Below are 23469 nucleotides of genomic sequence, written 5' to 3' on the forward strand. Positions count from 1 at the left end.
TCCTTTAGTTTTCTCCTCTGTTCAAAATTTGTAATATGTATATGTATGTAATTTTTTGTATTTGTGTAACTTTTGTATTTGTATAACTTTTTGTATTCGTATTTATCTAAGGTTTTGTGTAATAATTACTATGTGTTTGTACCATGTATTACATATTTATGTAAATTATATTGTATATAGCAAATTGTAATGCCTATTGTAATTGGAGCATTCGCTCTGTTATAGGCGACTGGTTAATAAATAAATAAATCTCTGATATCGTAGTGGTTACGTTACCAACTTCAATGAAGGAGGCCTAGTTTAGATTCCTGTTGGAGGCACGCATGGTTCAGATCCCATTTATCAAGTACTCTGTAAATAATGTGCCAGTTGGCAATACTGGAATACAGCCACCTAGCGGAGAAGTGCAGAAGCACGCCTTCAATCTCGCTTCGTGTTGTCGAAGCAACGCGTCGCCGATAGGGTGCGCTGCCTTATCGAAGCAGGCGTTATCCCGCGAAAATTAATGTCCACGAAAAGGTAGTATTGAGTCAACGGACTTGTCAGCGAGTCCCGTTGGCCGGAATGCTAGGAGGGAACTCGTATCTCGGCCACGGCAAGATCCAGGTAATCTCGCATCGCACTAGACGTAACCACAGCCTCCCATGCAACAGGCAGCAAAATTGGAACTGTAAGTACAATTATTTCATCTTATATTTTGGAAGCAAGGTAGTGAGTGCCACACCGCAAACCTATGTTGTCGAGATTGCATGTTCTGTACCGGTCGTGAGTTGCAAGCACGATTTAAGATTCCATGACCCAGTAAAGATTGTGTGTAAACATTGCTGTTACGAAGATCTGGCCAAACCAAAATATTGCTGTAATAGGAGCGGGGAAGGTTAGGTTTGCAATGCATTTTTGTTAGGTTCGAGTACGGTGTCAAGTGCAATTTTACTACTTTGCGCAGTCTACAAGAAACGTTAAACGTGAACTCATAAAAACTTACTTTCAGCTGATTTTAAATAGCATGGCAGTCTCAATTATACTGCTTTTCAGTTCACATAGCACAATATACACAAAACGTACACATAAATTGACACGTGCCAGCTTCGATGTTCATTTTATGCATAGATAGGCTAATCAGGACTGGGCCTAAAGTCGAATCGTGATCACTGCATGTACAATAGAGCCCTCCCCCACACGCACGAGGATCGAATCCGGAACCCCTTGATTGCAAGTCGACAGCAGTTTCACGAGGGAAAAAAGTGCAAGGACATATCGGCGAACAGTATAATTTGAAATAAACCTCAAATGATCAGTATTTAATTTGCATTGCATTCGAAACTCTGTTGTATTATACTCAATTTCATGTAGGATTGTAACAACAATGTAAAAATGCCGAGAAAAATATCAATAGAGAATGGTAGTTTCACTTTCGAATAGATAACGAACAGACACTGTTATTTAATACTTAAAATCCACATATTTTTTGACTGACTGTTCGTACTGTGTTTAAAAGCGCATTCCAATTTGTCCTTGAATATGAAGGGGTCCGTGTCCCCAGGTATACAAAAACCACCACATGTAGATGTGTGTGTTGAGGACGGGAGCGTGATCGAATCGCCTCATGCGTGATTTCGTTTCGTCGTTTTGGTTTACGTGTCTCGAGTCGAAAAGGCCCTGTTTATTGCTTACGGCAAGAAGCAAGACTAGTTCGTTGGAGCGTTGCCGCGTTGCCTCGAGTTCACAGCTATTATACAGCTCTAGCCTCCAACGTTCTATAAAACCGCAGCTGGGAATGCAAGAACAAGTCATCAAAAAACTTCGCGTCTTTGTAGCTTTTATCTGCAACTTCTTGTGAGGGGTAAGGGGTCATGCCCGCTCCTGAAAAATAAATGTCGACCAATTTTATTTGTCGCAGTAATATGCGTTCATTATTATAAGGAAGTGATAATTACAAACGAGACAATGTCTTTCCCCGTCGGACGTCCATAATTTTGGCACTGTTCGAGCTTTCGTCCTCAGAAATCTGATTTCCTACACACGATTTCCCATTACTGTATCCCGCTTTAACGATAAACAAGTAAAAGAACACTGCAGTAACACCAAAGTAGATACCGTAGCATTTATTTACAACATATGGTTGTACAGTCACGGACCCTTCTGGCTTGTAATGACCTAATTTACTTTCAATTAAATCGCTACAACACAGAAGTGTCCGTGACTGTACATACTGTATTACCTTTTTTATGGCATTCTTCATTATGTACCTGAACATCTTTTAAATTATTGGCCTCGATTTTTAAACAGTAAGTTATAATCCTTACATTATTTTAACTACACAGAATATGCGTGTAAAAACTGACTCGTACAGTGGTGTGCACAAGTATCGCTCACAAATTGTCCATGGCTGTGTTCATTAATTTTTCTCTTGCATGAGTTTTTAAGGAATAGATTTTTACTTATGCTGGTGCGGAGGTTGTCTGACGTGTTGTTTAAATTCATGATGAACACTGTGATGGACAATTTGCTGTCCCACCACTGTACGTATAACCGAAGATAATTTACTTGAAATACCGTTTTTTGTTTTAGCTGTGAGATTTTTCTCATCTAGTTCACAGATCTTATATAGCCAAGCAATCATGCGCCCATCAGACGCCCATTGGCCCATTTGTAATTCTTTCTTGGAATGTTATGTAATTGTAATGAAATTTAAGCCTAGGGGCGTCAGATGGGCGCATGATTGCTTGGCTATAATATAAGATCTGTGAACTAGATGAGAAAAATCTCACAGCTACAACAAAATACGATGGGGGATGGGTAATGGTGTGTTACTGTAAGAGTGCCAATCATGTTGGTAATTTGTAATTCATTGATGGTACAATGGACCACACACGTTACATTAACATTTTGAAGGCGCACCTATCCAACTCGGTGAAGATTATCGGGCTTACTGGTGGCTACATGTTCACCCTGGACAATGACCCGAAACTTTCAGCCCTCAACACCAAGCTCTAGTTATTGTACAACTCCCCACGCTGCTGGATGCAAACAGCTCCCCAATCGCAATACATTAATCCTATTGAGAATGCATGGATTATTTTCCAAGAAAGAATCCAAGAACACCACAATTTCAACAAAAACTACCTCAAGTGCGTTTTGTTGGACGAATGGGGGCAGATTACCTACCCTACAAACAACAGATTCCTTGGTGAAACCAGTCCCACAACGGTTGCAGGCAATCTGTCACACACCAAATATTGTATGCCGCAAGTATTACAGTTGAATATATTTTTGAGCTCCAATTACGCATCTTGTCTTTTGTTTTTCTGTACTGATTCTGTCATCTACTAAATGTGTTTCTTTTCTGTGTAGTTTGTACCTCAATAGTATGCACTAAACTTCCATCTTCGTTTCTTTTCTGCTTGTTGTACATGTTTCCCCCATGTTAAGCCTGTGGTGAGTTGAATACTTTTTTGAGTCACTGTAGTTACATTTCTTACACCTTACGTAAGCGAAATAGCCCACAAGGACTCTTGATACACGTTAATTTCATGGAACGCAATACACACTGTGGTTTACACGCGAACATTGTGCTGGTGCTTCGAGCACAGTGTTTAGTTATATTTTGCGAGGATTGTTTGCGACAGAGGGCGTGTCGTCGCTGGAAGGTGTGCCACACCCACTTTCTCCGCGGACACCAAATTCTTCAATGGCTTTGTTGGCACCTGGTTACGAGAAAGAAATACAGTTGGTCCAAAAGAAGATAACAGTTTGACAAATCAAATACAGTTTTGTTGAATTCTCGTAGTTTGTCGAAGCTTGTTTTAAATCAAGGGTATCTACCAGTCATGAAAGTCAAGAAATTATACTTGTGCTCAAGAATTTTTGCTATCACAATAACTGATTGATTTAGTTTATTTTACTTCACTTTTCTGCTCCTTTTGGCTAATCGCGAAGATGAGGATGAATGATAGTGCGATAAGATGGATGAAGGAAGAATCACAAATATACAGGGACGACAACACGAGCCCCACATAAGATTATACTGGCTGCGAGTCCAGACGCCGGTTGCCCGACCCTGTGGCCGAGTGGTTAGCACATCGCGCTGCGACGCCAAGGGTCCCGGGTTCGAATCCCGGTCGGGCTTGGTTGTTTGTGAATGTCCATTCATCAATTTCATCATTTCATCACTCATCCCCATCTTCGCAAATTAGCCAAGAGGCACAAAACGCGAAGTAAAATAAACTAAATCAATCAATCAATCAATCCAGACGCCGGTCTCTCTAGTCGGCCAAATAAAGTCCACAATGCATTAATAGATAAAGCAAGTCTAATTCTCTTGTTAAATACAGCTTTAGTTTTCATCTTAACTGGCCTTTTGGTAGGAGTTTTGCATTAAATATTTTCTTAATTACTAATTTCCAACTTTACCTAAGTAGTGGTCGAATGAATAAAGGTTAAGAAAACGAAAAAAAAAAAAATGGTCCAAGAAAAAGTCAAGAATTTTGAATTTATTTTGGTACGCTGCTTATAATTTACTTATGGCACAGGTAGCCTAATAGAGACGACCTACAGTTTAAGATAGGATCCAAACAGCTGAAATGAACTCTGGATCTATCCTTCAAATCATTCTGGGTTCGAGTTTCCGGCGGAACATTGTTCGTCTTCCATGTGTTCTATTTTATCAGTTGGTCATTCAATCTCACAGTTGCTAGTTAATGTAAAGAGGTAGGAAATCGTTTAGTAACCATCCACTGAAAAGTGCAGCCCACCGGAAATAAACTCAAGAACCGCCGATTTCAAGGTTATTGCGGTAACTACTAAAGTATATCAGCCCGTCAGTATTTAGGTTCTATAATAGCGTATTAGCTTAGGAGTGTCGAGTTTCAGACTGGCTAATGCCTAACTATGCAATTACCTCCTTCATTTTCAGGACACTTTTAAGTCCTATAGCCGCCCCCTGTGGCTGAGTGGTTAGCACATCGCGCTGCGACGCCAAGGATCCCGGGTTCGAATCCCGCTCGGGCATGGTTGTTTGGGAATGTCCATTCATCAATTTCATCACTCATCTCCATCTTCGCAAATTAGCCAAGGGGCACAAAACGCGAAGTAAAATAAAATAAACCAAATCAAAATTACATTTTAAGTCCTATAAAAAGAGCCTATTATGCGAGGCCTTCTCTGTCTGCTCTGTTTGTAGGTCTAGGTCCAACTACCGGATTTTAAATTTGTCTTAATTGCACTTTCATCGCAGGCTAAAGACTGGACAACTTACGATCAGAGCTACTTTGCGAGCCTACACCGGAGATCGAACCCGGAACCCCCTCATTACAACGAATCGCCTGTTGATTTCACAGCCTCATAAAGGCACACGGAGAGATGGGTGTAGGGTCCAACACAATCTGAAGCTCGGTCGTGCTGCAGGTGAAGTGATCAGCACCATACTCATTAATTAGAGACTGGGTGAAGTCCAGAGCCGCATTGTGCATGGAAATTATCGAAAATTTTCCCCACCTGATATCTTCCAGCCTGGAAATCAAAAGCCATACTGACTGGTCCACTCCAGCACTATTGTTACCAATGATGATAATAATAATAATCAACATAACTGTGGTTCGCTCCTTCGGGTTCGAGGAAGCTACCCTCGGGTTATGCTTACTATACGAATTCAACAAGTCAATCTAGTACGATATGCTTGAGAGCATTGAACCGACTAATATACTCACGGAACATACCGCGATTATCACAAGGTGCCGCGACCACAGCTCCAACTTGTTTCCATCACATTTTACAACCATCGTGCAACTTGGAAGAAATGCAATTGAAATACCTTCGCCGTTTTTTTTATTGCAACAACTTATTTTCAACTCACGCGAATACAGACATTTCCAATCGAAAGAAAAAAACGGGGTGTGACGTTATTACTAAACATGCTGCTTCTCAGGTTTTCTTTCTCGTTTTTTTTTTTCTTGTTTGGTTTTTCCTCAGTCGCTTTTGAACTCTCTAAGAACCGGCTTCTTGTAAAGTGGGCGACTTCTTTGCCAGAGAAGGGTTGTTAGTCTCTGTACACGATCTTGCAGATTCGCAACCACTCGTGGCTGCGAAAGTACAAGGTCATGTTCCGTCGGCTTTTAAATATGATGGGCTGAGTTTGGGGGAGAGAAAGCTAGGTAGATTGCAATGTTCATGCGTGAATTGGTTAGCCATGTAATCCTAATTTAACCTTGCAAGTGCTTAATGTAATGTGCGTTCGGATGAATTGGTTACAAGGTATGTTAATGCACTCTTGCGGGGAACAATGAATTATGGGAAGGGTGTTTTGATTTGATCAAATCTGAGCGTTAGCTGCGTCTAAAGTAGTGTTGCTAAATTAACGGCTTCTAATAGTACATACAAGGCCTGCCAGTGGCGTAGCGGTGTTTTGAGCCGCCCCTTCTCCCTCCGCTGTTATGTATGAGTGGCCCTGGCTGAAAACAATAATTAGGAATGTACAAATACAGTCTTTCAAAAGTAGCTCAATCATAACCGTGATATTTACACAGAGGTCTCGAAGTGTTGTCTGTTGACATATTTCTTAATACTTTACATTGTCAATTCATTATGTAACCGACCTCAGTGGCCACGTTGCGCCACGACGGCAGGGTTTCCGGGTTCGAATCCTATCCTGGGCGTGGGTGTTCTTTGAGTGTCCCTACATTAGTTTCATCATTCGTCCTCATCGTGGAGATTCGCCAAAAGTGGCAGAAAAGCGACGTTAAATAAAAACCAAGCATCAAATGTTTGTGTAACAAATCAAATTAGTGAAATAAATTGGACGAAATGTGGGATTGTTGAATAGGTATGAAATTCGTAACGCGAATGAGGAAATTGAGTTGTTTCGTGAAATATGTCGAATCCTTTGCCGGGTAAGGATTTTTAGCGACCCTGACGTTATAAGATTAGTCAAGCACCATTTACATTTAACAAAGTACATTATGAGAGTATGATATTTAGTTTTCTGACTGAATTGTTTTCTTATTTATTTTGAACGTTGCCTTGTATTACATACAAACGCACACATTTACGTATAATTGATCAGGATATAATCATTTTTAATTTGCGATTATAATAATTATTATTACTCCGAAATAAATAAACTTACAGGAATTCTTTCGAACAATTAGCACATTCAAATACATGTATTTCCCCAAAACAAAACTAACTCTCTAGCCTTCTTAAACCCGAAGTTTAACACAGGCCTTCCATCTATCCATATCCTGAGCAAGATCTATATACTCTTTTCCATCCCTACTGATTTCCTTTAGGTCCATCTCAACGTTGTCCCTCCATCTTCGTCTTGGCCAAAACATACTACTAATTTTTATCGTCATCAGCCTTTTTATCATCGCAGATTGAGGCCCGTAAACGGAGTATACGTATCTCGGAGGCTGACCCCCAAGGCTAGAACGCCCATAGTAAAGCGACAGCGTTAGCCACTATGCTATGATGAAGGCCATGCAATTCAACCTTCACTAGATCATTGCCTTTACAAAAAGTGCAGGTACTATGGCGTGGGCGATGTGAAATGTGCAAGAATGACGGCGCAGACGTAACGGAAGCTGTTTACTAGTTTTTTTCGCTATTGTATGTGGTGACAGGTGCAGCGCTGGTCTGGCAACATTGTGTGCCACTTGGCTTTTGGTCGAGTGGAATGGCCTAGTGTGCAACGTGGGAAAATGAGCGGCGTGTCTAGTCGAACCAGTTAGACGCGATCATCCCGAGCGTTGTAATTGCTTTGGCCGCTGCTTGATCCATACAAATAGCTTCAGATGATCAGATTGTTGAGGGCGTGGGTGGGATTCCGTGTAAGCTACTAATCGGATGAAAGTACAGGAAATCAATTGTTCCGGTCTTTCCTTTGTTGGTTGACGTAATTTTTTTTATGAGAAGACTGGAAGCTGGTGCATAGAGGCAGTGGCCTAGGAACATTTTCGATGCACAGATAGCCTAATCGGGGACTGGACCCACAATTTAAAGTGGGATCCGAACCATCACGTGCCTCCACCAATCGAACCCAGGACCCCTTGATTACAATGCGACGACGTTACCACTACGCCATCTGGAAGGCCCCATTTTAGATTGGACGGGGGTACCAAGTTCAATTTCTACACACACACACAGTAGCGGCGATTGGGTACCAATACTGGGCTGGCACGAACATTTTTTCCTTGGTAAACAAGGCTTAGCCTTAAGAGGCCATACTGCGAAGGTAAGAAGTGGAAGGAGTAACTGCCTCCCCCTTCCCCTAATCGCCGCCATCTTGAACCAATACTTGAAAATTGTAACAATTAAAAGTTGTTCAAAATATTGCTGAAAATTAATGACTTAGTATTCCATTCAATTTATAATCAGGATAATTAGACTCCTTGAAAGTGTCACGTGATATTTTTGCGAACCCTCGCGAATGGCTAAAACGCCGGAAAAGTATCGCCCCGTATCGATAAAGAAAATCTAACTGATACTTTGCGATACCGATAAATCGGCATCAGTATCGGCTCAGCCTTAACACACACACACACACAGGCTGGCTCTACCGTACGTGCAACACGTACATTTGCACAGGGCGGCAAAATGTATAAAAAATGGAAACTGCATTATTTGAGGCAGTTTGGTCTTCTTGGGGCGGAGAAAATTCAAATTAAATTCATTTGCATATGCAGTATAAAGCAGAAACGGATAAGAAAAGCAAAGAGTAACTGCGAAAGAAAGCGGTGCCGAAAGTTTATATTAGTTATCTTCTTACAATAGCAGCTATTATTGTTTTGTCTGTGAAAATGGTAAGCAACGTCTACTGTGCGTGTGCGACGCCAAGTTACGACGCTATCTATTGTTTGATCGCGCGCCAGTCCTCCGCCCCGTCCCCTGTTATCGAGGTTTGAGTTAAACTGACGTGTCGCATTCGGTAGTCGGAAATATAGCTGCATTGTTCTTTGACTTGTTGATCGCGAAGGTGGTGATGATAGGTATTGCCGAATCGCGCAAGACGCAATAGTAAGTACGAATATCCGCTGTTTTTGCCGTTGCTGGTTGCACCTCATTTACGATAGTGTAGTTAGTATATGTCATGTATAAGAACGCGCGCGCTATGGTTCTGTTATTCGCGACATTCATTTGTAAGCTTTCCAACTTAAAGGGTGGGGGGAAGGTACAAAGTGAATAGTGTAATCATGAAGATATCGTGGTTTACTAGGCGTACATAATTGTACATACATAGTTTATTGTAGTGATGAAGTGAAGATATGTTACTTCATGTACAACGTTCTGGAAAATGTGCATAATTATGTACAGTATAAATAGTCATGAACAGGAGAGGTGAGAGTTCTGCACGTCGGCAGAAACTGTGGTGAGTAAATGCAACAGATATTTTATTATTATTAGGCTTAAATATATAATATTTTTATTTATGAATAACTTATCTTCTCACATTACGTATTCTTCCATTTTATTATGTTAAAAATTGGTTATACCATGTGAAATTGCCACGGATAACAAGCTTAGTTGTTTAAACATTACGTTTTTCTTTGTACGTATTTTGGAGTGGGGGCGGCAAGAAGTAAAATTGCAGGGGGTGGCAAAATTCCTAGGGCTGGTGCACACACATGTACAAGATCTCTTTATTTTATTCCGTGTACATTATATTACAGATAACTATAGGTTCAGACTAATACTAGCGTCATGTATTCAATCTCTCCCACACTTAAGTAAATATATATTTTTTAATTTACCACATGTGAGCATGTGTTTCGCTATTAGGCGCCGATATTTTTACCAATATATTTTTGTATTAGCCTTCAAGCAATTCAAAGTATTAGGAACCACAAACGCCGATGTTGATCCGGTGATTATTTTCGAGACCTTGCCTCTTTCGCCGGGTATTTCATTTGTCAGTTTGGTAGTGTTTGCAACTGACACTGACGTTTCACAAGCGGATGTGCGGTTTGACTATCTGTCGCATGTCACGAAGCTCCGCCGCCGAATGAACGATTTGGATGCGGTTCATTGGGATTCTAAAAGTTGCTTTGGTCTTAATAGGACCCACTTGACTTGATACACTGGTCGTGACGCTTTGAATCCCAGAGACGTGAAGGAACGTGGCTAGATGGATCAAACTCCAAAGAGGACTTCCTCGCATAACACGCTTGCTTGCAGACAAACATGCTTCAGTTTGGAAAATAAGGATACATTACAACTTAATCATCTCTTATGAAATTGATGTACTGTCAGACTGTGAGTACGTGGTATCTCCAAGGCGATATTTTAAATTTATTGTGCGCAATGGCGTATTGGCGACACAGTTAATGTATAGGGTGTACACAAAGTGTCTGACACATTTTAATTATTAATAAATCAGAAACTAATGAAGATACAAATTAACTGGTGTCAATGATAAACTCAAAAAGTTTCATATCCTGTATCAGTAAGATTACACTTCCATAAATTATGTGCTCCTTTTGGCGCACGGAGAATGCCAATGCGATAATCGATTTCTTTCCACGTTTAGATCAGCATGCCGACATCCACGGTAGCTATCTCATTGTTTATTCTGACTTTCATTTCATATGCTCATCACTTTTACCTTATAAACAATGTCTGTCATGCCACATATCCCCAGATGAAAAATAACCCAATAGGCAGAGGCGTGGCGTGCATGTAACCGGTGTTACCGCAGGTAACAGCAAAATGTAAAGAAATTAAAAAAAAATTCTCAATAAAATAACAACATTGTTAAATAAGTTAACCGACAGCGTTGCAGTTGAGTGTATATTGCAGAGGACATTTATTCTGCAGCCGACAAAAGCGAAGAGACAGGCCGTTCCGCTACCCTCAACAGGCAACAGGAGGAAAGGGCGCCAATGCAAGGGAACAGTGGTGAAAGGCTTGGAGACAAGTGTGCTAGGGCCTAGGAAGTTATTCATATGTCTGTTTAGGGGTCCTGTTGCCGCTGCGGCCTACCGGATCAGCAAGTGTTGTCACATTGGATTTCCAGAAAAGAGCAAAATTCCTCCTAAAACGGGGATACAATTTCTCTGAAGCAACAAGAGCTAGACTGCAAAGCCAAAGCTGGATTTAACTACAACTGAAACCGTTTACGTAATAGACGAAAATATAAGTACTTGAAGCGATTAGTGATTTGAACAAACCTTGCTCCAAAAAACTAAGTTAGCAACAGTAGAACGTACATCAGGACCTCCCTTCCACCGCGGGAGGAGGGGAATTCTGTCGTCTGCTTACCGCAGAAAACGTCAAACTGACCCGAATGTGTGGTGGTTCTTCCCATTTCCATCTCTGTGCAAAGAAACAGAGATGGTTGACAAGGCTCGACTACTATTCACTGGATTTTCGCGGTAACTTTCTCACGAGTGGTAGTTCTTTCTAGAAATGATTGTGGCTAAATAAATCATTGAGCGGATTGCAAAGAAAAAAACAAAAAAAAAAAACCGAAATGAACAAGAATCCAGATCAAAGGCATGTTTTTTTTTTTTTGGGGGGGGGGGGGTTGGATGGAGATGATAACGTCTGATGACCGGTAACAATTTTGAAAGCCACGCCACTGCCAATAGGGGTTGTGTCGGGTGACCTTGGGGGCCAAGGAATCGGATCACCAAGTCCAATTCATCTTCCCGGAAAGCGTTCGTTCAAAACACGACGAACGATGTTGACGAACCTTACAAAAGTGAAGAACATTAATGAACTGAAAGCCAGAATAAATAACGCGAAAGCCACCGTGAATATCGGCATGATGACCCGACCGTGGGAAGAAATCTATCATCGCCATGACATTCTCCGTGCGACAAAAGGAGCACACATAGAAGTGTACTGGTACAGGACATAAAACTTTTTTAGTTTATCTATCTATCATTGCCACCAGTTTATTTGTATCTTCACTAGTCTCTGATTTATTAATAATAGAATGTGAAACGATGAAAAGAGAGTATGCAAACATTCAACACCTGAACAAGAGCAAACGAGGTACGGATATTTGCCATGGCCTATGGGAAAGTGAATGTGAAGTTCACAAGCGCCAACAAACGGTTGGATGACAAATCACAAAACCATGGGCAAGTAATAGGCTTTTGCAATTCGTTCGCGGCAGACATGAAGCTCAAAGTGATTTATTAAATTTCATCAAATTACATTGTAGAGTATTTGTATTGCACTTTGTGTTTATATTGTAAAATATTGAAACAATAATTTTCATATTGCCCATTTTAAACATCGTGCAATAATTTTTATTTCATGTTCAACACCAGTATTTTCAATTTTATCATAAGCCAGAAACTGTAAATGGATTTATTGGTTATGAAGAAAAAAGCAACTGACGTAAGAAAATGCACACACGATTTCGTGTGTTCAGGTGTCTATTTTTTCTACATAGTTGAACACTAGTACATAGATTTTTTTTTTGTTTCATGGATCAATTTACCTTCTACCGGTGTTACGTCAACACGACAAAAACAAACCACGTACCCAACCTCTATATTTCTAAGAACCTTGCTGTATATCCCAAACCATATATGATTTATCTCTAAAGTACACGAGGGCCTCCCCGATGGCGCAGTGGTAGCGTTGACGCCTTGTGATCAAGGGATCCCGGGTTCGATACCAGGCGGAGGCACATAGTGGTTCGGATCCCACTTTAAACTGTAGGTCCAGTCCCGGTTAGCCTTACTGTGCTAACTTTAAATATTTTCAACCTGGGGGGTAAAGGCGGTCAGGGGCGTGATGCTGATCACATCACCCCCACTCACGACCGGATCAAGAAAGTGTGGGGTGTTACCCCCACACCCCCTATACGCCTTCATGGCGTGGTGCTATGCACAGGGGAACACTTTACTTTTCTTTACTTTACCTAAAGTACACGTAATTCGTGTGTATGAGACGTTGACTAGTGCCATCTACCGAATCATTCCAAACCATTCTCTAGCAGAGTTTTCCCGAGATCTTGTAATTCAGACTGCGTTGGTGGTTTTTAATCCAGTGGACGCTTATTAAACTGACAATTGAACGACATGAACGTAAAACACAGCTTAACACCTTGATAAGAGCAATTAATTGTCGTATCCCATGCCTCGCATTCCTTGTTCGATACAAAAAAGTCGCTCGTTGGTGAGGGAAGATTGGACTTAACTAGTTTTCCTAAACAGCGTCGCATGTAATAAAGTTAATGTGTGCATATTACAATAAATACATACATAATGAACAAAATAATGACATGCATCGACACAACGCCAGAGGAGAAGAGTATAATATTTGTGTTATGGGATCATAACGCAAAGCCTGATGCAACGTAATCATGAAGTTTAAGTTGTAAAACTTCTAACAAAAATAATTGTTGACTCCGTGGCGGAGTGGCTATCACAGCGCGCTAGAACGCCGAGGGTTCCGGGTTCGAATCACAACCTGGGCTTGGCTGTTCTTTGTTAAGAGTCCCTTCATCAACTTCATCATTTCATTAATTGTCGTCTTCGTCGAAATTAGCTAAAAGTGGCAGAAAGGCGACACTAAATAACAGAATAACAGAAATCAAAAATTTGAAGTGTGTTCCACCCCCCCTTAAGAATGCAACTATATAATATAAAAAATCTTGCGTATGCCAGTGGAGGGATATATATATATATATATATATATATATATATATATATATATATATATATATAATAACTATCCCTATGGTTCAGAAGTTGCAGGTAATTCCGTCCCCCACAGCACTGGAAATTTTTCAAATACCACATTGGTTACGTATCTAACAAACATGGAAACCTATAATTATTTCTATCAATATTTGATTGTTACCTTGTCGCGTTAATCCAAACTATGTAGGAAAATGAACTTTCAATTTGAATCCACTTTGATCAAGTCTTACAGATATCTGAATATACTGTGAAGAACATATTAACAGAGACATCAACATTCGGAGCCTCATCCGGAATTATACGAGACTCGACGATGTGGATAACGGCACAAGAAGCCTTTCTTCATTCTCCTCATCAGTGTCGAATCCCATTTCACCTTGAACTTGCATTGGGAGGACTTGCGAGTAGATCCTTAGTTCCGTGTACCAAGTGACACTTGTCGTTCGTAACGGTTCTGAGCGACCCGAACACCAAACTTCGCCAAAGTTTCAGCCCCAACCAAACTCATTGAAAAGTCACTACAAAAATTTAAAAAATTCGCCCAAACTCGCAGTAAATATGAATGTGTCTTAGTATGTTGCAAGAATTCGAATTCCTACCTGCTCACGATGTTATTTGTGAATATCGCGTCATCAAATTAATCTAATCACTCATCCTTACCGTCGCGATTAGCCAATAAGTGGCAGAACAGCGATAACAAGAATCACACAAAGTTGCACACTTATTGACTTGAATATTCTGTATTCTTTTGAATTATTCTTATGTCTACATCGCCTCTGTGTTTGGCAAATCACGATGACGATAAACGGAGGCTAGATGAAATTGAACATAACATTACCATCCATATACTGTGGAGGGAGCCAAAGAAACAAAATGAAGCGGGAATGAGCAATATATACCAGAAATGCATTTTAGCCAAGGTCATGTAAAATTGACATTATTGGGCATTATAACAATGCCTTATGAGCCTCGAGTGAACATGAGATGCAATTACTTATTACATGTTATTTATGGCGTCTCCAGGTAATTTTGCGAGCTTGAAATATTGACAGGGTTGCCAGCCCGCCTTATCTCCACCCGAAATTTTGAGTATCATGTCATTGGCGCACACATAAATAGAGAAGAAAGATTGGCACGGGAATTGAGGAAAGGGAATTGAGGGAAAGGAGAAATATAAAAGAAAGAAAAGGAAGGATTGAGAAAAATGGAAAACAAAGGAGATTAAAAGGATACAGAAACAGAGAAAGAAAGAGAAAATCAGAGGAAGAAAAGAGAAAGAAAGCAGAAACAAAGGAACAGAGCAAGAGGAAGAAAGGAAAGGAAAAAAAAGGGAAAGATAGAATATAAAACAGAAGTAGATGAAGAAACATAGGGAGAAAGAGAAAGACAACGTGAATTGAAAAAGAGAAACACAAGAAGAAAGAGGGCAATAAGAATAAAGGAACGGAAAGAGAGAGAGAAAGATGGTGGAGAGGCACGAATAAAAAGAGAAAGAAAGATGAAGAATATAGGAAAAGACGGAGAAAGTCCCATGACCACCGAAGTGTCGCTGTCACAGTTTCCCCAAAACGAAATTATATGACGACCAAGAGCACCGGCAGAGGAGGGGGAGGGGGGCACTCCCCCCTTGAGGTATCTGGTAAAAGTTCATGCAATTCGAATGGTGAAATTGTAGCGACATTTTATTACAATTAATATTGTTTTCTGCGATTCACAGGAAAATTACATACATTAATTGCCATATCCAATAAAAATATAAAGAGAACGTTTTCGACAGACATATTAGAATCATGTCCACTATCGTGACTAAGGGAGCGCGGGACATAAATTTTTTGGCCAGGACAGGATTGGGAAGGAAAGTTTTTACAATCCCAACGTTCAGGACTGAAAAAATAGCCATTTCCCGACTGGTCGGGAAATTTTCGGGACGGGACGGGAATCTTCCCGAAGTCGTGAAAATCTCTAATTGTATACACTATTTCCATGTTAAGTGATTGTTTTTGCATTTATAAAACTGTTAATCTGAATGAATTTAAGACACTTAAGAGTGCAGAAAACACCACTTTGGAATTTCTCAACCGTTCGGGATCCCGAAAAGTCGGGAAATGATTCCCCGAAGTCGAGATCTGACTTTGTTCTCAAATGGACGGTAGATATTGATGGAAGGAAAGGTTTGTGCAAAATCCCTTCAGCGGGTGTTGTCCTGTTGCCCGTTGGAATGTTCTTGAATTGGGAAAGAGTTATTTAGCTTCCCAGGAAGTTCACCGTTCAACGGTTGGTTGTTTCGCTGCTCAATCAGCCATGAACCTCTCCAGAGCTGCTGCCTGCAAATTCGTGACGGTCCCTTTCGTAAGATATCGACTTACGCATATCGTATTACCAGAAGTATGTGACTCGCTCGGCTCTAACCATTTGAAACCACCTGGTCACTTACTTGCCAGGCACGTATCTAGAACCGTATTTCGGGTGGGGGTCCGAACCAAATAATAATAATAATAATAATAATAATAATAATAAAATAGGTAAATTATTTATTCAGCACGTATTCATTACCTACTTCAGTGGTTCCCAGAGCGCTGCGGCTGGCTTACAGGGGTGCCGCGAAATGTTCCGATATTATCACTGAAATGACACTTATTCCAAATATATGCTTATTTAGTACTTTTTACATATCAAATGTTTCTGAATTTGAGATGTTATTTTTGGAACTTAAGGCAAGCACACTACCTGAGTATTGCAAGTGTTAAATAGGCTTACATTCTTTACAAATCTTGAAATACTAAGGGTGCGTGAAACAAAGAAGTTTGGGAAGCTCTGACTAGCTTATTTCTAGTTAGGATTACTAAAATTTGAATAAAACCATTTGTCAAAAACAATTTTATGTGAATGATTTATTGAATACCAAATTGGTTGTTAGGTCTAGCTGATTAAAAGTCCCTGATCATTATTTTTAGGCGTATTATTAATAGTAGTGGTAGCGATTGACGTGTCTTTGCATGAATTGAAGTAAAGTAAAGTGTTCCCCTGTGCATAGCACCACGCCATGAAGGCGTATAGGGGGTGTGGGGGTAACGCCCCACACTTTCTTGATCCGGTCGTGAGTGGGGGTGATGTGATCAGCATCACGCCCCTGACCGCCTTTACCCCCAAGGGTTTCCCCCAGGTACCCATGTTATTCGACGCTGGGTGGGCGCCGGGGCCGCTTCCACCGTTAGAAAAGTTCCCGGATTTGAACCGGCCGGGGATCGAACCCGGGACCTTTAGCATGGTAGTCAGACGCGTTACCGATGAAACAAAAACTCAAAAGCTAACATAAAAAAAAAGTTTACGAAATTATTTGTTATGGATCATATGAGATTTTTTTTTTAATATACGACCTGACCACGCCGTACAAAAATTCCTGTCTACGTCCTGTGTACAACATATTACGAACGACATTTTCAAGTGCATTCAGATAATTTTGCGTCAAGGAATGAGAAAAATATATATTTAAATTGGTGTAAGTGGGACAGAAACTGTACTCATTTTATTGACTCGATTTTTTCACAGAGAACCAACTCAAACAGAAGCCGGTTGGAAAGTAAGCGTTCCCCTTCCCTAGCATGGGATTCTCGAAGCTTTCTTTATGTTGGTTTCGAACCATAAAAGAAGCTTGCATAAGTTAGATGTTTCCGTTTGGGAAACGAGTCAGAGGACAAAAAAGCAGTCATACATGCGAATAGCGTCGACATAACCTACTTCACATTTCTCTTTCTTTCACGGTGTGTTTACGAAACCGTAGATCGCCCAAGCCATGAGAAATATGCATCCGCAGTGTTATTGTTTGTAAACTTCCTCAGAGGAGATTGCCCTTGCACTTGTTTCAGTGTCCGCATTTGAGCTCAAGGTCACCAGAAAGATCTGTGACAAGTCAATTTTGTTTGCTTGTATTTTCTATTCCTGGAAATCAGGGTGCCAAATCATGGCAGGAAGATCTTGGTTTACACACACACACACACATAAATACAGATATAATATAAACACTTCTCACAAAACGTTTGGGATATTGTTATATTAGGCATTAGGTGATAGGCACAGCCTTGGAATGCAACAACACATGGTATCTGCCTGCTGGACGTTCTTGTATTTTCGCTGATATATGCCACAGTGCCTATTACATGTTGCCTAATATAACAATATTCCAAACTTTTTGTGAGGAGCGTATATTAATGATGTACTTACTTCTTATATTACATATAAAAAGTAAATTACTAAAAGTAAATAAATTCATTTGTTACTTTTATATATATATATATATATATATATATATATATATATATATATATATATATCAGATATTTATAAAGTGGCAATAAATTACAAAATAGTTGAAATTGTTTTATTGTGTTTTAGTTTTCGTTTAATTGTTGCCCCTTATTAATATAAATCAATTAGATTTCATACTTACATTTATTTGGCATTGTTGTTTTACTTTTCATATTGTTATTGGTGCAACAGTCACGCGCGCACAGACACACACAGACTTTATCCTTCGTTCTTTCTACGTGTTTTTTTCTTTTGTGCTTATTTCTGAGTAAAGTATATTTCAAGTTAAAACTAATGGGTTGTCTTCATTATTATAACAACAACTCTTACCCACGCCACAGACATTTTTGAGGGGGGGGATTTTTCAGGACAAGATTGTTAGTAGGGGAAAATCTCCCCTGTCCCTTCAGGATTTCGCAATCCGTTGGAAACAATTTGTACAATATTCCACAGTACAGGGTCAACGAATTTAGAAATACGGTGTGTTCAGTGCACAAAATTATATATTTTGTATCTTTCGTACCTTTTGAATAATCGATAAGTACCGATTGGCTTCGACTCTTGACTGACTAGAACATCCGAATGGACCGAAGGATCGAAAACATACTTACAGTATATCATTATAAAGTCGATAATTCACAGTTTTTTCAACTCGTCAAACCTCATATTTTTAGCTTCAGTGGTTTCGAAGATATTGGAACATTAACAATTAATCCAGTATTGACGTTCGATTATTGTACTGCCACGGACTGACCGGCCGTCACATCGAAATTATTTATATTGCGTCTATATACAATCTGCTAAGTCTTCAGAATTTCAGATCTTGATTTGCAAGTTTCCCGAGATACCAACAGACACAGATACTAATCGGGTAAATTTGTGTTGAATTGAGCTAGATTTATCAGGCCACCAATTTCCGCCTACATAGATCTCGTACGGACGGACATGGCCGTTTCATTAGGGTACTGTTTTCAACTTTCGCTGAATATTAACCTCGACAAAACAGTTGTCCATTTTTCACCAAGCTGGTGTGTGGTTTATTTGTTCGTGTATGCTATTTTGTATGAAACTGTTGAAGCTTACAATTAACTAAAAAGGATTTGAAATACGGCAATATCCATCAAGTTTTTTGTTATGTCTATAATGGTTATTGTCGTTGTACTGTGCAATAAAAGAACCATGATACAAGACTTCTTGCCTTCTTTCTAAGTTTGAAGAAACAACTGTATGTCTAACGGGAATTACAACCATCATTCCTCTTTTAATCCCCCGAGGCGATTTTGTAGACCTATTATTTAGGTTTGATCTGGAGTCCCAATACTTGAGACCCCACTTTTTTTTGGGCAGACCTTTTGTGTTCAAGGGAAGACTGTTTAACATACGAACCCACATTCCAACTGCTTTTTCCCCTAGCCTCATCAGCACAGCACTCGACATGAGTTTCTTTTAATTCTTTCTGCAACCGGTTTCTTTCTATCAGGTTTGGAAATCTAGATTTTGTTGGTGAAGTGTCGGAAATGTGTCCGCCATGTTTCGAAAGCCATTCATAATTTTATCAGCCAAGACTGTATCGGATTAAGGTATAAGTAAAGCCGCTCATTATTAATGATAACGTTTGAGAACGAGGCCTCCAGGCACGTAGCCAGGGAGAGTGCTAAGGGGGCAGAAGCCCCCCGAAATCCTACAAATATCTAATTTAATGTTATTTTTATTGTTAATTAACAGATATAAAGTTATAACCACATTAACCTGCATTACATTGAAAAAAGTTTAGTGTATAATAGAAGAGCCAGGTTGTATTTTTATATTCTACCATTTAATCCAAAGAATAAATGGATCCACAGCTTCCAAAACTTATAGTTTTCTTTGTGAGAGGTCACAGAATATAAACTTTATAAGTAAAATTTACCACTAACTGTTAAAGCCTTTTTTTGAACGATTGTGTAAAAGTTAATAGCAAAATACAATAACTATCATTTTCAATACACTAACTGTACAAAATATAAGAAAAATGATGGACAACAATTGTGTTAGATATTCACTGATACGGTGGATCGAGTAGCAGTGTCTCTCCATTTATGTAATAATAACAATACATTTGGATTGAAATTGGTATATTTTAATAACTTACAATAGTTATTATTGTAAAATAACAATTATTATTGTCATTATTTGTACTAATCAAGTTTTATCTATGACCTTACTGTGCATAAAGTGGACTTAAAACACTAAATCAATCAATCAATCAATTTATCTATGACGTGAGTGATCCTCTTTACAAATATTTCTGGCAACGCCCGTGCTTATAGGGATGAGCCCCCCCCCCCCCAAATAAAATTCTGGCTACGGGTCTGGCCCTTCGCGACTTGTCGAGACCGAGAAATGGATAAACCTATGCAAAATCCAGACGAGACGAAACTGTGGCTGAGACTATCTGGTTCGAGACTTCGGTGTGATATTTGAAAAATCATCCCGAATCAACTTTTATATGCGAGTTCTCCCAACATATTAAACTGAATCCTACTAATCATTTATAAATCGAGTTTTATTGTAGAGGAACACGCGCACTTGAGACAAAACCGATAAGGATTTGTTATGGATTTCTTACTGGGTCGAGGAGTTGCTGCTTTCTTGCAGATTTAAAAAGGAATAAGGGGCAAATTAGATTCTTGCCTCGAACTTCGAAATCTCTAATCATGACTGCTCGTGAAAAAGCTGGAGATACCAAGATATACTCTAATACGATTATAAAACATTTACATTATGGTAAGAAATTTGCAGTTGAATAACAAAGTATATCATCATGTATTCGTTCATTTGAGGGCATTGGTATTGATTACTAATGCCTCGTACAATGCATAGAATCAGTTTTGCCAAGCCGTGGTTTAGATTATACGTAAAACTGTAACTCCATTCCCAATTAGCTTATGTGCATGAAATAACTTAAATATGTTATTAACTTCTACGTGAACGTTTGTCTGTCCAAAATAATTTGCGTGAAGAATTTTACACGGGCGGGATGGTAACTTTTTTGGAGAGAAGGGTGGACACCTCTGGATACAACTAACTAAATTTATTACGTCCACCAAGAATAAAATAAATTAGCGGCTCGGGAGTAAAACTTGATAAACGCTCCGTTCAAAATTGAGTTAATATTGGATTCAATTGCTGTACAATAGTGAATGAAGTTCCTTCAGTATATCCACTGATAGAAACACACGGTAACCCATAAGCCACAATGCAATGGACGGTTTCATACTTTTGTGGCTATCAAGTTTTACTCCCGAGCCGCTCAAATAGTAGCTTTAGTTGTTCATACAATTATTTACTTTTTAACTACGTTATGAAAACATTAAATAATAGACTACAATTATAACATTATAAATGCAAAATCATTTGTTAGATATTTTTTTAACGGCAACGCAGTGAACATATGCGGCTTTCTCTTCAAAAGTAAACCATGATGACGTCATTCCATGCTATGATGAAGAGATGGGCGCAAGTGTTTTGTTTTTGTCGGCGGTATCTTTCGACATTATTAGCCTCTGTAGGGTGAAGGGGAACACATTGAGAGGAACGAATGAGTTAGTTGTGCAGATGGCATTGTGGGAAAACGACGTCATCGACTAAGTGGACTTCGTTCTTACATTGTGGGAATACATTATTTGCACGTGTTCCAAGACTGTAGGAATTGATTATGCTATGCGACAATAAGAGGTAAGTGAAATTTTCACATTCATGTTGTCCCAATGCAATTTCGTGGCTGTGTGGACACTGACGTTTTTCTGTATAGCTATAAGGCGGTTCTGGCATATGCATGTATGGTTCATTTCAAAATTCTTGTCTGCTACATTTCACGAGAAACTAACACGTTGTTTTCAAGGTAACATTTTATGGTATTTTTGGACGAAAAGTAGCCTGCAACGCGTTAACCCCTCCCCACCCAAATAACCTTCCAAAACTTTATATATTGCAAACTTGAATTCCGAGGGGGTGTTAAATGCTCAATTTTTTTGGTTTTGCCTAGAACCGAGATTGCATATCGGTTAGAGAACGTTTCTTATTTAATCTGTAGCATTTGAATATTCTCATTTTCGTATTACAGTATTTTATACTTGTATTCTTTTTTTTGGGGGGGGGATTTTTATTACGTGGTTTTCTGTCTCTGAAGGATAATCGCGACAATGAGATGTATAGGCTAATGATTAAAATATGATTGATGAAGGGACAAAAAGAGAACAATTTATGCCATGACTGAGACTCGAGCGTGGAACTTCTGATTCTAATTTCGTATTATATATATTTATATAATAGTCGGTAGTAAAAATCTTTATTATCATCACCATTTTTCTATTTTTTTCTTCAGATTGCAAATCATTGTCACATTTCGGTATACATTTTACTCGAAACACTTAAGGCAAGGGGGATTTTTCTTAGTTACAACTTTTGTCACATGACATCTCCGTGCAGCTATTTATTCTTTGGATTAAGTGGTGTTAACATGAAAACATCAACATATTTTTTCACAAATGATTTCGTTCGTAAAAAAGTTGTCCATTAAAACTCCAATTCATTCTACTTTTTGTGCACACACTCGTGGAACACTTTCTGTGTGAGCTTCGTGCATGTAAATTCTTCTCTTTTTGCTGTATCTCAAGAGGCACGAGATGGCGATGAAAAGAAGCAGCACTATCTTTCAAACTCGAGCAATAAAACTGTTAAGTGTTTCCAATGACACTCGTTTATTGCAAGTGTCTGTCGCAGTGTTGCCACATGAATGGAATTTTTCGTGCACTCTGTCTTTGATTGTAGGTTATTTGTAGCATGGTATTTTTAAACCGGTTAAGTATAATCCAAAAACGTTATTATTTGGTGGGGCGGGTATTATGTAAGCCCATTTTATGCCCTGATAGGCTAATTGACACTGGGCCTACTGTTTAACGTGGGAATCGAACCAACGTGTATGTGCCTTTGTCGGTTATCGACCCTTGATTAAGCCTACAAGGTGACCGATTGATTTATTAGCATCCGTTCAAGTTTTACATAAGCGCTGATGCCGGGCCGCTTGTCGCCGAGTCTCGTAGCGAATGTCAGGGAATGCTCTGTATATATGTCTACAACAGCGAGTGATGCGATAGTAAATTAGAATCTATGACATACTACCGTAAAGATATAAAAAGTTTGTGTCGTTGATGTTTAAATTGCATTCTAGATAAGGAAAAGAGGCTATCTATATATCTGTAGAAATAATACAACAGTTTCTCTTCTATTGTCTAGGATTACATTTATAATCACGAGAAAATACATTACATCTTTCTTTTTATTTCCCTACCCACTGCCATCTTTCGGCAAAATGTGAAATCGTCAATTTTTTCTTTGATCGCGTACAATTGCTGTGTCAGAGCTTTCAAGATTTCCAGCAAGATCTTTGTTCAATGCCTTTCAATGCCGATTTTGTTGGGCACTCTGTTGTGGTTGTAATTGAATCGTGTAAAGGTACGGACGACTT

General features: G+C 39.4%; 1 protein-coding gene across 19 annotated transcripts in view; it reads left to right on the forward strand.

The window, feature by feature from the left end:
* The first annotated feature begins 440 nt into the window (after positions 1–440).
* Positions 441–23469, forward strand: part of sls (sallimus) — an 854140-nt gene continuing 831111 nt past the window's right edge. For 15 of the 19 annotated variants that reach the window (XM_083122061.1, XM_083122066.1, XM_083122070.1 and 12 more), the window contains exon 1: positions 441–670. The gene's annotated coding sequence lies outside the window, so the exon portion shown is untranslated. The remainder of the gene's footprint in view (positions 671–23469) is intronic. The other 4 variants (XM_083122081.1, XM_083122074.1, XM_083122077.1 and 1 more) reach the window with 2 other exon arrangements.

Source organism: Lepisma saccharinum, chromosome 5 (assembly GCF_977018435.1).
Source record: "Lepisma saccharinum chromosome 5, izLepSacc3.1, whole genome shotgun sequence".
Taxonomy (NCBI): Eukaryota; Metazoa; Arthropoda; class Insecta; order Zygentoma; family Lepismatidae; genus Lepisma; species Lepisma saccharinum.